The following is a 15,706-nucleotide window of genomic DNA, read 5'->3' as shown; positions in this document are numbered from 1 at the left end:
TCAAGCTCACAATTTATGTGAGACCTAATTTTTATATTAATGATATTTTTTGTAATTAATAAAGGCTGCTTTAATTAATATAGTTTTCTATATTGTATACTTGGATTTATTTTACTGACAATCACCACTCATCTAAATTATCTTAATGGTTCTGACAGACAATATAAATATAAAAATGCAATGCAATTTAGCAGCATAAAAACATATTTTAAACATTTAAAAAAGACTGCATTGAAATATCCTCACCTAAACTGTAATAAGATGGGGGCCTCTTCATCTCCAGTGGCATTTTGTTCCAAAATACAGGCCCTGCCATGGAAAAACAGAATTAACTCTCAGTGTGAAACACATTCTAAGCAAGACCTAGCTTAGAGCCCTTCAACAGCTGGGTAGCCATTTTTCAAATAAGCTTTTATTAATCTCAGCCAAATCCTTTTGGATGGTAGCTCCGTTAGTAATTAAAGCTAGCCCATTCCACATTGTCCCACTCTCTTTCCATTCTGCAGACCTTACTTTCAGACAGCATCTATCCTTATACTGTCATTAATCTGGAAAAAAATTGCCAAGAGGATATTCTCAGTAAAAGGAATTTTTAAAAATTGTACTTTGCCAAGTGTTCTCAGTAAGAGGTTGAAAAATGTAGTATACTCCAGTGAATAATGTTTTTTATGGTAGAAGCTTTCTATCAGTTAGGCTTACCATTATGATTGGGACCTTTTTATTTACATCCTTCTTTACTAATGTTTGAGAAAAAGGAAGGGGGGGAAGTGGCAAATAAAAGTGTATAAAAGGCAAGGGATAGGAGATGGCTTGCAAAGATTTGGAATACTTTTTCTCCTATTATTTTAGATTTCTTGTTCTCCACTGAACTCTTAAAAAAGCTCTGCAAGGAAGTCATTCTACCTTAGTATCTCAAAGTTCATCATATTTAAGTCTAAGATCCCAATGACCATTATGTTGTGGCTAACACAAAAAGACGGCCTAAATATCCAAATGTTTCAAGTTCACAGGGAATTTAACATGAAGAGAGGGCCTTGGGTTGGAAGTATCAGTGCTTCTTTTGATAGGTTGTATCCCCTGGTGTCAGATTATGGAATGGTCCCATAGTCAGAGGATCCATTCAGATTAAGAGGTGGGAGCATAGAGGTAATAGCCATTTAAGTGACATGGGTGGTGTAGAAATGTGATACATACATGGGCAGGAATACTAGGAGAACCTGGATAGAGACTAAAGTTAGAAATTATTCAACAGAACCTGGATTTTTCTATCAGATATAGTGAATGATAACATAAATGATAAACCCTATAGAAAGAAAAGGAATCAATGCTACTCATTAAGATGTTTGAGGTGGGGGCATGAGTAGAGAGGGAAGAGAAGTTGAATGAAGAATTGAAATTGCCAAATAATCTAAAGATAATCATAAAACGTGCCTTGTAGCATGCTGTTTGGAACCTGACAACTCACTTAAGTGTGTGTTGCTTTCTAGGGCCAGATTAGTTGATTATAATAAGCAGTACACAATTTTAAAGCAACTGCTGGAAGTCTGAGATTGCAGAAGGAAAGGACAATAAAAATTTGCTGAAAACCCAACCAGATGGAGAAACAAATTAATTAGAAAGACTAGTGACAATGTGCTTCTTTGTCTTTGGGAAAGGTGTGCAGCAATTGGCACCTTCATTATATTGCTTCATATCTCTTGTTGCAAGGAAGCAGATTCCTCATTGGTTTTTTCAGGTATGTAAAATGACACACTTATGTAAAGATTTGTATCATTTCCCTCTACATTTCCACATTGTCCAGCCAGTGGGCCAAAAGAATGGAGAGGGATCTTAAAGGAAAACTTCAGCTAGAACATTCTGTTGTTGATTTACTAGTCTTGGCAATTGTCCTGCTAAAGAGCATCTTCTTTTCTGGGCAACATATTGTCAAGGGGGATTTTCCAAAGAAGTAGTTTGACACATAATTAGATGCCTACATTCTTTGTTTTACTATATATGCTTATGCTTAATATCTAAAGTTCCAACATAATATTAAGGATTTGGGTAGATGGTCCAGCTGACCCTACAAGATTCCTTCCATCAATTTAATCCCTGATTTTAAGATTACTTCACATTCAGCTTACAGTGACTGACCATAATAAATGTAAAATAAGGGATAGAAAGAATCTAGGTTGGCTATTGGAAGTGGTGATGGCAAAAACAACAATTAATCAGTGGAACGACTTGACTCCAGAAAGTGTGTGTGCTCCAATACTGGAGGTTTTTAAGAAAAGATTGGACAACCATATGTCTGAAATGGTATAGGGTTCCTGCTTGAGCAGGGGGTTGGACTAGAAGACCTCCAAGGACCCTTCCAACTATGTTATTCTATTATTCTGTTAAAAGGAAAGAAGAGATTTTATTCTGGCTTAATCATAGAAAAAAGATGCATTGGAATAAGTCATTTCTTTAGTTGAACATTTGATTCATCGTATGGTGATATTATTTATATAATAGGATTGTGTAGGTTTTCAAAACAGTGTTGTTTCACATTGCTGGAAGTTTGAGCAAAGAATTCCCTGGAACCTACTTAACTAGTGTGGCCTGTTTGCTGCTAAGAGTGAAACAAAGAGACCAAGTTGCTTTTGCTTGTGATATTTGTCAGTTCTGGACCACTCCAAACTTCGGAAGCCCAATTTTCCCAATGTAAGAAAACCATAATTTTGAGCTTCTCTGTTATGTCTGAAGGACAGAATCCTTCCATCCATTCATCCATGACATGACATTCATGTTCTTAATGTCATTGTATCATGAACAATGAAATATTGTGTGCTGTATACTGGTAATATATATTGTGGTTAACCAAAATAAATGCTTTTCTGCAATATTGATATAGATCTATATACTACTAAAACTCTCCTGTTTGTAACCTTCAATTGGGTGAAATGGTGCATTATAGAGCAACCATTTCTGAATCTAAGTATCTCAAATGAGCAAGCTTAAAGAATGCATCTAAAATCCATGATCCATGACTCTTGTGGAATTGAAATTTCCATGATGTTCAGATCAATTTTATTCACAAAGTTGTTGCCATTTCAGCATCCCCACTGCAAATGATTGCGATTTCTGATGCTCCTAGTCAGTTTCTCACAAGGAAAGTCAATGGGGAAACATATACAGTAAGCACTCTCAGTATATAAATAAAAGCAAACCTAATCACCACATCAATGCAAAACTAGTTTCAGCTTTGATTAAGAGTCAGTCTGGTCTATTTGTGGCCATTTTTATGTTCTTATTTTTCTTTCCTTATTAAATTTATTTTTTGTGGATGGATCACATCCGGTAGGTACTGCATTAGGGGCCCATGTTTAGGGAAGGCTAGGGTATCCTTTATCTTTCTCATTATGTTGCAAAATACTTTGCAAAAATCTGACTTAAGTTCTTAGTTTGTTACACAAACTGAAACAAAAAACTTTACCTATAAGTGCATCTATCAATGACCCAGAGACTGGTCAGTACCAATCCTTTAGTTTTGCTTTGCACTTTACCAGAAAACAAGCCAACAAATGTGATCATATGATCTCCAAAGATTTTATACCCTTCCAGGATTAAGTACGGTAGCTCGTGTAGTGTTTTGAGATAGCTGTCATTTTGACTCCTGAAAAAGACATCATAAATCTTGCTTGCTTGTTTGTTTTGTTAATTATGCCTTAGTGGGTTTCTAAAAGGAACTGGTGCACCACCTGGGCATAGCCAGAAGAAGTTTGCTTACATCTCCCTCCTTTTACTATTATGAGTTTATGAGAAAGGAAGCTCAAGGAAGATCAATACTTCCTCTGCGTACATTACAAATGACTTGTGACGTATATTCACAAGAGCTGTTTTTAGTGGGAGATATTCTAGTTATTATGGATTTGACATGAACTTGGCCCATTGCCCTTAGGGAATGCAATGTAGGCATAATTCGAGCTTCCTGTAATTGTCTATTTAACTTGGCAATCTGTGGTAATTTTTTCCTGTAAAATGAGCCCAAGACGTCACTAAAGCAGTGCTCAGATTAATTAATGAGAAATAATAATGCTCCTAATAAAAGCTCATGATATGAGCCTTCTTCCTTTACTCTGCCTTAAGTTCTTCCTCCTCATTCTGTCTTAAGAAAAGCACTTTACGGGAATCAGTGAGTCACTTTCCATCAAGGCATTTTGATTTTAATTGACGCAAACAACACAGTGGAGAAAAATAAGCAGCAGAGAACCATCTGTTTAATTGAGTCCTTGACATTTTATTGTATTTCCCCCTATTGCATATTAAAGGAAGCAAATAGAAAAACAATGGCTAATTATATGCTGTTTACAGGTCCTGATTTTACTTTGATTCTAGGCGTGTTATCCTCCTTTGTGTAAGGACAGTGTCCACTTCTTTCTACTTTTGTATGCAATGAATTTGTTGAGCAAATTCTTATCATATTTTTTGAATATCTTCATCTCTCAGTGTGCTTCTTGACAATGAAACAGAATCTCCAAAAATTGCACGAGGATGAAAAGCAGACTTACATAAAAGCCTGTCATCAAATATGATTAGAAGCTGCTCACTATTATTCTGTTTATTAGTATGTTTTTATTAAACAGCAAAATATCTTCATGAAGGATATCACTGGAAGAACAGGATAAAACTTTCTCCCATTTTATGGGAATTTCACTTCTCTCCAGATAGTACGAGCAAGACTTGGTGCACCTATTTCAGTCTTTATTTCATACAAATGCAATCATATAAATATACATATAAATGGTAGAGAATCATATTGCTATTATTTTACTTATTAACTTGTCCCTGTAACAAGCAATACAACTCCCCCCCAAAAACACAAACATTCATGGTAAAAATGTAAAATCAGTTGAATAAATACACTAAGATAAATGCAGAAATATTGACTTTACATCAGCATTTGCCTCAGTCACTATAAATCTCCAGAACAAGTCAACATTAACTTTTATATATTCGGTTCTTAGGCATTAGACATGGTGAACAAGTAATCTCTTTATTGATCTTTTCCTTACAACCAAGCAAAAAAAAACAAAAGGCACGCAGGCCTTTTATAGAGTCCTGAACCTGGACAATGTCAGCCAATAGGAAGCCGTTTGTTTCGCGCCTTGGGCATGCGCACAAAGTTGGCGACAGTCAGTCTTTTCGTTTGCACTGGACCATTTGCAACATTTGTGAGCCTGCTCACTACTGCAGCAGGCTCAGGACACAACACCCCTCCCCCCTAGATAAAACATATCTTAGCTGTACGCACAGGTACATTTGTTCAAGGGGCAGGGAATATTGGAGTTACACTGGCCTGCACACAGGCAGAACACTTCTTTAAAATAATTATTTTAACTAACAAAATAACCCAAAATCATATATGGTATATAACACTCTGTGCTGAGCGTTAGTCAACATCCTGTTACAGACTAGCAAGGTTCCCTTTGTATTGACAGAGACCTCACATAGTCTCCAAGACGTTTGGGTGGGCATTTGGCCCGCTGTGACCTTCTAATGGCTGGTGAGTGTGCCTGGTCTACCTGCTTTCCTGCTAGGCTAGGCAGACCAGGACTTTGATGCCCCAAAGACCCAGGTGACCCACTCAGCTGCTAACTGGCTGGACCCTCTAAGTCCAAGCCAGGGTTCCTTGGAGGGATGGAAATCCCTGAGTCCATAGTGGACTCCTCTTGGGAGCACTGTCCCTCAAGCCCAAGGCCAACAGTGGTAGTGGCCTGAGTGGTGGAAGTGCCCCAGTACTCCATAGCCCCCGTGTACATGCTGGAGGTGCCAGAATCAGGAGCCACCTCCATGGCAAATCCCCTTTCTAAGGACTTCCTTTCTGGAACAATAGCTGAACTGTGTGAGTGCCCCCGGTGAAATTCCCAGTCTGGGACTGTGTTTGGATTATGTGGATACCCCAGTGCGACTCCCTGTCTGGAGCACTATCTGAAATATTTGGATTATATGGGTACCCCTGGTGCAACTCCCTGTCTGAAGCAATAACTGATGTGTGGGATGACCCCCCTTCCGGAGAATTCCTGTTCGGAGCACTTGCTGAACCTTGAGATGATCCCCAAACAGCCTCAGTGGCAGTCTCAGCAGCTTGTGAGACACTGCTAGAACTGGGAAACTGTGAACCAGAATGCAGATTATGGTCCTTCCCCCCCTCCAGAGCAAAGCCAGGAGTGGAAACGTGGCTGTTAAGCATCCAGCGCAGTTGATCGATGTGTCTGTGATTGACACATCCATCATCCAAGGCCACTTCGTATGACAGTGGCCCAGAGATGTCCAGGCCCATAGTTCCTTGCCCAGACCCACCCACCTGAAGTCTCCTAGGTGCCCGCGGCTGTGCCACCTGTGAAGCCACCTGGTCTGGGTGCAACCTGTCCAGTTTGGTGATGAGGCAGCAACCCCAGCGGAGTTCTGCTGGGCTCTTCCCTGTGGCTGTGCAAGGTGTGGTACGGTGTGCAAGAAGGAAATCTGCTAACCTGTGATGCCAGTTACCATAAGTCAGTTTCTTGAGAGCATCTTTGGTAGTGCACACCATCCTTTCTGCTTGGCCATTGGACAATGGGTGGAAGGGAGCAGACGTAGCATGCTGGATCACGTTGGCTTGAAGAAAAGCCTAGAACTCAAAAGAAGTAAATTGAGGGCCATTATCTGAAACCAGGACATCTGGAAGTTCATATGATGCAAAAATTCCTCTCAACATCTGGATGGTCCTGGCAGTAGTAGTGGAGGAAACAGGAACAACCTCTAGCCATTTGGAATGGCTGTCAACGAGGAGAAGGAAGAAAGGGCCCAGCGTAATCTATATGTACCCTTGACCAAGGGGTTTGTGTTTCCTCCCATCTGTGTACAGGGGCCTGGGGCATTTCAGGCCTTGACTATTGGCACACTTGGCAGCCCTGAACCTGGGCCATGATGTCTTTATCGAGCCCAGGCATTTTCATCCTTACTATTCCTGGATGTCCCTCATGCAGAGAGAGCAAGACTCTAGACCTCAATGAGGCTGGAATGACTACCCTACTACCCCATAACAGGCACACTTTGAATGTAGAAAGCTCGTGCTTCCTTTGCCAGAAGCTTTGAAACTCTGTATTTGAACACGTGTCAGGCCATCCTGACAAGTCAGCACGCGTGTGAGCGTGTGATCAGTGGCAGTTTCTGCAGCCACGTCCCTAGCATTGAGGGGTGATTCAGGCAACTCCTGAATGGAAAGAATATTAATAGCAGAAGCAGGATCTGCCTCTATTTGTTTGAGAGGTAATCTGCTGAGGTCATCTGCATAGCCCATCTCTTTTCCAGATTTGTGAATGAGTGTATAATCATATGCTGACAGGAAAATTGATCATCTCAGCATACATGTAGAAATAATGTGTGGTGTCTGTTTGTTAGTTGTAAACAAACCCAGCAGAGGCTTATGGTCTGTGTAGACCGTAAAGTGGTGGCCATATAAGAAATCATGGAATTTCTTTATGCCAGCCACTATGGCCAAGGCTTCTCTGTCAATCTGAGCATAATTCCGCTCTGCAGATGACAGAGTCTTTGAGTAGTAGGCTACAGGGACTTGTGTCCCATCAGCCTTCAGGTGGCTAAGTACTGCTCCCACCCCATAAGGAGATGCATCGCATGTGATGCATACAGGCAGTTGCTTATTGAAATGCGCTAATACAGCATTTGAAGAGAGCAAGGCCTTAACCTCATTGAAACTCCTTTCATGGACTTTAGTCCACTGCCATGGAGCCTGCTTATTTAAGAGCCAGTGTAACGGCTCTGCCACTGCAGCCTTATGTGGGAGAAAGGTGTGATAGAAATTTAAGAGCCCCAAGAAAGCTTGCAGCTCACTCTTGGACTTGGGACTTGGGTCCTGCTGAATCGCTTGAAGCTTGGATTCAGCAGGGTGGATGCCTTGAAGCCTAAGAAGTCAGTGGAAGTGACTCCTATTTTGCATTTGTCTTGCTTCAATGGCGAAAACAAAGCAAGACAGCCCTTAATCTTTCTGCTAGATTTTGAGATGACTCCCCAGCAATGAGGATGTCATTGAAGTAGGGACAGACCCCAGGAATATCACAAAGTATGCGTTCCATGACACTTTGAAATATGCCAGGGGCTACATTAACCACAAACTGCAGTCTTTTAACCTTAAAAGCCCCTCTATGTGTTGCAATCATTTGGGCCTCTGCAGTTATCTCATCGACAGGTAGCTGTTGATAGGCCTGTGCCAAATCAAGTTTTGAGGGAGCCCAGAATGTGGCTTACCACAGGCACTGGATATGCATGCTGTTGCAATGCTTTATTCAGTGTGCACTTATAGTCTGTGCATATGCGGACTTCTCCATTAGCCTTTAAAGGCGTTACAATGGGGGTTTCCCATGGACTAAAGTCCACAGGTTCTAAGATGCCCTGCTGGAACAGCTTGTCCAGCTCTGCATCTATCTTGCTTTTGAGGGCAAAAGGCACTCTTCAAGGCTTGATCCTGATGGGCGTGATAGTTGGGTCTAAACGTAATGCAATGGTAGGCCCCTTGTAGGAGCCAAGCTCTGAGCTAAACACATCAGCAAACTCCTTGCAGACTTCTGCAAGGCCCAATGTTTGCAAGCTGTGAAGCCCTGTCACCTGGATTCCAAGGGCCTCGAACCAATCGAGTCCAATAAGACTCGTGCGTTCACCCCCAAATACCACCACATCTAGGAAGCCCTCAAAAGCCTTACACTGCACCTTGAGCATAGCCTCCCCTTTTACACTGACTTTGGAATTCTGGAAGTTAGTGAGGATTAAATTCGATGGCCTGAGTTTGACTCGAAGGCCACTACTGCTGCAAATCCTTTTGAAGGTGTCAAGTGAAATGATTGATAGAGCGGACTCTGTGTCCAAATCCATTGATAAGGGAACCCCTTGCAACTTCACATCAATGCGAAGTTTTTTCTTAAGGGCTTGTGTGTCTCTGTTCTCAGAATACTGCACGATGTACAGAAACCCACCCTGTGTTGGCTGGGGACCCTGTTATCTTTCTGAAGCAATTATTCCCGAGGTTGGACCTTCTGGTGACCCAAACAGATGGAGGCAATGTGGCCTTGCCTTCCACATGCCCGGCAAATGATGGGGCAGAATCTGCAGTCAGCTCACTTGTGGCGTCTTCACACCCAAAGCACTGAGGAGATGCTGGGGCCTTGTCTGGATGCCCCTTCAGCCTTCTTTCTGCTAGCTGGTGAAGTCTGTCCACCTCCTCTTCAGGATCCACTTCTGAATCTTCTCGAGCGTCCTCTTGATGGACGGTCACGGTGGCTGGAGGGTTCCTGGCGAACCTTCACAGCACCGCCTGCTGCTTCTTCAGCTGCAACCTCTCTTAAGGTATCTTGAAACAATACTTCTTTCGCGAAGATCTTCTGTTGCAGTTCTCTGTTTCGTAGGCCACACACGAAATGATCTCGCAGCCTCTCTTCCAGGTCCTTGAACTCACAAGGCCTGGCCACTTATCTTAAGGCAGCGATGAAGTCCACAGCAGATTCACCCGGCCTCTGGTCTCTCTGCTCGAACGCGTGAGTCCTAGCGATGACAGACAATTTAGGCTGGAAATGTTCCTTCAGCATCTTCTTCAAGTCAGCGTATGTTACTGACTCCAGAAGTGCAGGGGTCACCAGATTTTCAGCAATGTCAAATGCTTTCTGGCCACAGGCACACAGAAGAGTTGCCACTTTCATGCCGTCTTCCCTGATTTGATTCACTCTAAAGTAGTTCTCCACCCTTGCTACGTACGAATTACATCTCTCTGGGTGGCAGACATCAAAATCCATCAAGTGGTCAATTTTCAACATCGTCAACATTTACGGCCTTCACTAATCGCCTCCTCTGCTAGCTAGTATTTTGGGAAAGGGTCCTTTTGCCGAGCTCACCTCCAGCAATGCTGTACTGGCAGGCTGAGTCGCGAATGCAGGATGCTGTCTTCCCGGTTTCCAGGACTTTCTTGGTGAGTCCTATTTGTTTCTTGTGCTTGCAGGGATCCCACCTTCATTGCCAGTTTTATGTATTCGATTCTTAGGCATTAGACGAAGACACATGGTGAACAAGTAATCTCTTTATTGATCTTCTCCTTACAACCAAGCAAAAAACCAAAAGGCACGCAGGCCTTTTATAGAGTCCTGAATCCGGACAATGTCAGCACAAGGTTGGCAACAGCCAGTCTGGTCCCAGGCAGCTTTTGGTTTCCCCGGGACCTTTTGCAACATTTCTGAGCCTGCTCACTACTGCAGCAGGCTCAGGACACAACATTAACCATTTCAGAAATGTTAATATGGGAGATATCTTGTTATTAACTATAACATGGGCCAAGCCAATTACTCAAAATCAACAGCATGCCTCTCAACTTCTCATATTAGTGAAGGATCACTAACAGAGTCTTCCACGACACACAAGTTTGGTAGATCAAGTCCACTTGATAAAAACAGTCATGAAGGTACCAAGCTTTATAGGGTTTAATGATCCTCTGCCATATTCCAGTAGTGTGATCTTTGAAATCTCCAGGGGTGCAATGAAAGAGATAAGGGAGCGTATGCCTGTTCCTCAGTAAAAGAAAGAGTCCTTGATTAAGAATAACAATTAGAAGCAACACCTTTCCTTCAGAAGATGGCAGTTCCAACCTTTCTTGTCTCACAGGAAGAATAAAATTATACCACACTGTAAGAGAAAGGCAGGAAGAGGACTGATGGTATAAGATGGCTTCTTCATACAACATATGTATCATCTTGAAACAGATCCAACAGGATTCCCAAGGTGACTTTTGAACTATACTTTTCCCATAGTCTGACATTACTGTATTTCATTTACCTGCTTCCTCATTTTGACATTTCCCTTTTGTATGTTGCATTATAAAGAAATACCTTCTTTGATCCTTCCTATGCTGCTTTTCCTGATGTTGTGCATGCTTCCTTCAGCACATAGCCCCACACATGGGGTTTCCCAGCCATTTGTTTTGATAAAATTAATGCAGAGATCTTGGTTTTACAATCAAAGGCATTAAGGCTGTAGATTTTCCACATGAAAATGGTGTATTTAAGCTAATGCACCAAAATGTGTTCTGTGCATGATTAATAATGTTTATAAATCCCTAAAGGGTTTTTTTTTAAAGAGAGTTATCAAAATTACAATGAATATTTTTTCTCCAAACATAATATAAGTTTGGTCTTTGTTTCTCTGACAAAAGGTATTCACTGTGGAAGAAAAGTCAGAAATAAAATGGACAAATCATTCTCATTATTAAAAAATAAAGAAAATAATAAAGTCCAACATAGAGATGAGTCTTTTCTGTAAAAATTTAACTGTTATTAATGTCAAGTAATCTGATTTTACAAAAAAATAAAATAGCATGCTCTATCCAAAACCTTAGCTGTAAACCTATGTATGTATCCATCAACAAAACTGTAAATTCAACAAAGAACTGAAAGGCGAAAAAAGCATTATTTTTGTCCTTTGTAATGGACAAGTGTTCATATATCCTTCATCTTTCTACCCACTGGGCATGCAAGATGCACTCCATGCAGTGACTGTAGTTTTGGGCAGGTATTACACAGGATACCATAATTCCCTCTGAACCCTGGAGAACATCTGAAGACATAACCATTCACTATACTGGAACATTGTGAACAGGGAATTCCAACAAGCCTCAAGCAGAGTTTGAACTGGTTATCACCAGTTATATTTAACTTTAATAACACTGGTCCTATTTTTATTAATTTTTAGATAAAGTTTCATTAGAGCCCTGGTGGCACAATGGTTAAAGTGCAATGCTATATTGCAAGCAAACTCGATCCTGATCAGGCTCAAGGTTGACTCAGCCTTCCATCCTTCTGAGATTGGTAAAATGAGGTTGGGGGCCATTCTACATTGTAAAATGCCTAGAGAGTGCTGTAAAGCACTATGGGATGGTATCTAAGCCTAAAGGCTAAATGCTATAAGGCTATTAAGTTATATAGGGCTTAATAAAGAAAAAGCTACATACAGGTCTAGTTTAATGTAAACAGTGAAAGTCTATTCTAGTCTAGACTCCAGATATACCCAGGGATGAAAAAAGAAACAGAAAACAAAGGTGGCAGAGGCAAAGATAAATAAAGGAAGAATATATTATCTGGAGATAATGGAAAGTAATTAAACAACACAGCAGAAAAGTTTTAATAGGTTATAAGGTATGCACATCCAGCTATCTCAATAAAATCATCTGTATTAAAAGACCTTAACCCCTGTGCAGAAGTCAGTTTGCTGTAATGCAGGGGTTCTCAACCTTGGCAACTTTAAGACTTGTGGACTTCAATTCCCAGAATTCCTCAGCCAGTAAAGCTTGTACCCCTGCTTGTAATGTTTAAGGCAGCAGGCTAGGAACCAAGAGACTATGAGATCTATTTCTACCTTAGACACTAAACCAGTAGGATAGATCAGCCCTAGGAAGTAAAAACCCTGGTGGTAAAAACATAATAATTCCCTATTCCCCATTTTACCCTGCAGCTTCTCAGCAAGGCTCCAGCTGCAAAAGATACTCATATCCTTTGGCTTTTTGCCTTAGGTCAACTGTCTAACTGATGTTAAAAACCTCAAGGGAAGGATAAAAGCAGGTATGAATGCATACTAATCTTTAACATAAGCTAGGCCTTTGATTGTAAATAGTTTGATCGTTTCTTTTTGTTTAATGTAGTCCATTCCCTAAATTTATCATCTGCTGCAGCTGTATGTCCTTAGTATCTGTAGGTTTATCCTCCACCCACCCAATCCAGTTCAGAATATAGCTAGAATAGCCAAGTAAATAAAGTACTCGTAAGAAAAGTAACAATAGGAATAACCGGTGAATGGTATTGTTATGTTCGCAGGTTGGAGGCATTAAGAGGAGACACATGGTGTAATAACAAGCCTTTCTTTATTGTTCACATCCATAACCAACAACTGCAAAATGGCTCGTAGGCCTTTTATAGTGACCTATCCCTGAACAACGTCAACCAATGATTGCAGAGGCTGTTTCCCACTTTGCGCATGCGCGCAAGGCTGGAGACAGCCAGTCTGGTCCAGGGCAGCTTTTGGTCTGCCCAGGATCCTTTGCATCATTTCTGAGCCTGCTGAATGCTTCAGCAGGCTCAAGACATAACAGGTATCATTTCATTTTTACCAACACTCTGAAACAATTCAGTTGTTAATAACTTTTGGAAGGTTAGTGATGTGAGTGCAAGTCTGATTTCTAAAGGGAAGCTGTTTCACATGCAGACCCAGCCATTCAGAAACAATACCCGTAAGGCAATTTGTGCAAATGATAAACCAATAACAGTTTTTTCCAGAACATGAAGGTCAGAGGGTCTGAACCTGCATGGAGAAGGCAGCCCATAAGGTAACTAACTCCTAGCCAAGCCATTCAGGGCTTTATATTAGAATCATATCAGCACCATCTGTACTATTAATAAACTAATGCATCACCCTGCCAACAAAAGTACGTATAGTCCAGGCCATGGTTTTCCCAGTTGCAATGTATGGTTGTGAAAGTTGGACCATAAGAAAGGCTGAGCGCCAAAGAATTGAGGCCTTTGAACTATGGTGCTGGAGAAGACTCCTGCGAGTCCCTTGGACTGCAAGGCGTTCAAACCGGTCAGTCCTAGAAGAGATCAACCCCGACTGCTCTTTAGAAGGCCAGATCCTGAAGTTGAAACTCAAATACTTTGGCCACCTAATGAGAAGGAAAGACTCACTGGAGAAGGGCCTAATGCTGGGAAAGATTGAGGGCAATAGAAGAAGGGGACGATAGAGAATGAGATGGCTGGATGGAGTCCTGAAGCAGTAGGTGTGAACTTAAATGGACTCCAGAAGATGGTAGAGGACAGGGAGACCTGGATTTGAGACAATTGGAGATGGGCTGGGTGCAGTGGTTGACCAGGGCATCTTTCGTGTCTTGCCGTGCTCTCAACATACCACGTTGCTTGCAGAAACTGCCTTCATGACCGTTGGTTCTATTTTAATAGATCTCATCCACTCACTCCGTCAGAGTTGTCCATGGGGTCGCGATGGGTCGGACACGACTTCGCAATTAACAACAACAACAACAACAACAAAATGTCCTGAAGCATTGATGTACTGTATTCAAGATGATGAGTGCCAGCCAAGAACTGGACCACTATTTTCTGGATCAACTGTTCCTTTTTAGTTTCACGGATAATCCTGTGCAAAGAACATTTGCAGTGATCCAAGCAAGTAGTGGTGAGGGCATGAGTTGATTTCCTGTTCTATTTTACCTAGTAAGATTATTGGATAGACCAGACCAGGAAATCAACTCCACAGGTAAAGCTATAATTACTTTTCTGAAATTGGCTATAATAATAGAATTTATCATCTGATTATCTCTGAATTCGATTCAGATTTTCAAAAGCAGCAACGACAAAAAACATGGAAAGAAATAGAGAGATGTAATAATATACCATTGTTTTTATATGATCAAGCTGTAATATGGGGAAATTTTGCACATAAAATAGACTTTCTCTTGGACCTGGGAGGAATGAACAGTAAAGGAGAAGTAATCATAGAGGAAGAACACTTTTGTTTGAAAGAAAAATAAAGTAAAATGACTAGACATATGTTCCATTTGTGTACTATTCAGTTGGGTGGATTTAAATTCAGTGAATATGATCTACTTATACTCCTCCTTTTCCTTCTTCTTCATATGCCAATAAAAGCTCTGTAATAATCTTATACTAGAGTAATCATAACCCCAATCCAAATATATGTACAGAACTAGAAAAGAAATTGCAAAAAGCCAGATTATCTCTCCAAAAAACTTAATAAAGATCTGAAAATAAAAAAGAGCATTACTTAAGAGATGGAAATAGGGATCACTAAAGAAAAGAGTACAGACAGCTGAGAACTATACAGATGGGGTCAGAAACGTGAAGCTCAGTATGAGTTACAGCTAAGAACAACCACAAGGGAGTCTTCATAATAGCTGCAAATAAAATAAAGAGAAAAGAATCAGTTCACCAGCTGCTTACCAAAGTTGGCAAAATGCTAATAGGAGAAAAGACAAAACTATTCAAGTTATATTTTATTTCAGGAATAGTATACATCCCACCAGGCAATTGTGAAAAACAGAATAAATGGGGCTGAGATTGATAGAGGTATGGTTAGAGGATATGTTCTTTGAAAGAGTTTAAACCATAAAACCCAATCAATTTTATTCTAGGGTATGGAAGAAGCAAGGTAATGGTCTTTAATGGATTATTTGTAGGAAATACAGGGAAAGGGAAAAAATGTGCCATTAAACTGAACAAGAGTGAATTTCCCTGATGTTTAAAAGACGAAAAAAGAAATGAGGCAGTTCAACATTGATAAGTGCAAAGATTCTAGAACAGATAATTTAGTAATTAAGTTATAAGCACTTTTAAAACAATGTAATAAGTCAACATGGATTTGTCAAAGACAGTTCTTCACAGGATAACCTTATCTCATTTTTTTTTTCAGTCGGTAATTTTCTTAGCAGATTGTGGAGAAAATGTAGCCACTTGATTTCAGCAGAAATTTCACAACATTTGGATTAGCAAGTTAGTTATCTTTTGGCTGCATGGCATGACAATTAAATGAATAAAAAGATGGCTAAAAATGTTCATTAGTAGTTCCTCATCAAACTGGAACAAAATATCAGGTGAGGTGCTAACATTCAGTCTTCGGCACTGTACTATTC

The sequence above is a fragment of the Crotalus tigris genome, unplaced genomic scaffold (assembly GCF_016545835.1).
Source record: "Crotalus tigris isolate CLP2741 ecotype Arizona unplaced genomic scaffold, ASM1654583v1 scf7180000017771.5222438, whole genome shotgun sequence".
NCBI classification, from domain to species: domain Eukaryota; kingdom Metazoa; phylum Chordata; class Lepidosauria; order Squamata; family Viperidae; genus Crotalus; species Crotalus tigris.
This window is presented reverse-complemented; position numbering follows the sequence as displayed.